The following is a 689-nucleotide window of genomic DNA, read 5'->3' as shown; positions in this document are numbered from 1 at the left end:
AGTCTGAGAGGCTGACTTCTCATTACATATCTGTTAGTACTCGGAATCTGTTTAAACAAGAGCAGGTATTTACATTTTCAAAAAATTACTTAAGAATGCAGTCATCTAATTAAAATACAATCATGTTAAATTCCGTGGGTCTTAGGAGGGGCCTGACAGAGAGGCTGGTCCCATTGTTTCCTCCCCTCACCCCTCCACGCCCTGCCCCGTGGACTAGTTCCACATCTGGATGTTAAATAAACATCCAGCTGGGACCGCTGGACGGCTTTCAGGACCAGCATCTACTTCAGAACATTCAACTCCACGACAGAAAAAGAAAAATCACATGAAACGACAGTATTTCTCCATAAAGCAGACAGCATTTCAAGAGAACGTGTATACGCATGTGCATCCACCTCATTGGATTCTCTGAGGGCTTGGGTTGCGCCTCCCAACGTTGGCTGCACAGCTCCATCAGATCTGTCATGCAAACGAGGCAGCAATAATACTTGGCAAGGCGTGAGCCTGCATCCACTATGACCTAACGAAACAGTGAAGTCTGCCGAGGAGATGAAAGGGGGCTTAATTCACACCGAGTACAGCTCACTCCAGGGCAGTCCTCGCTGCCACACAACAAAATCAACACAACTTGCTCTGCTCTGAGTGCCTGATGTATGTGGGGGTGTGGGGATGGAGAGTGTGAGGGTGTG

General features: G+C 47.8%; 1 protein-coding gene and 1 long non-coding RNA gene across 2 annotated transcripts in view; one reads left to right on the top strand and one right to left on the bottom strand.

Annotated features, from left to right (window-relative positions):
- The window catches only part of TSPAN5 (tetraspanin 5), a 167,006-nt gene that overhangs the window by 7,431 nt on the left and 158,886 nt on the right, over window positions 1-689 (bottom strand). The window lies entirely within an intron of this gene.
- LOC107183646 overlaps window positions 1-689 on the top strand; it is a 32,570-nt gene that overhangs the window by 29,255 nt on the left and 2,626 nt on the right. The gene's annotated exons all lie outside the window — the stretch shown is intronic.

This window comes from Myotis davidii, unplaced genomic scaffold (assembly GCF_000327345.1).
Source record: "Myotis davidii unplaced genomic scaffold, ASM32734v1 scaffold252, whole genome shotgun sequence".
Taxonomy (NCBI): Eukaryota; Metazoa; Chordata; class Mammalia; order Chiroptera; family Vespertilionidae; genus Myotis; species Myotis davidii.
The sequence above is the reverse complement of the archived record's forward strand: the minus strand, read 5'-3'. Positions and strand labels throughout refer to the sequence as shown.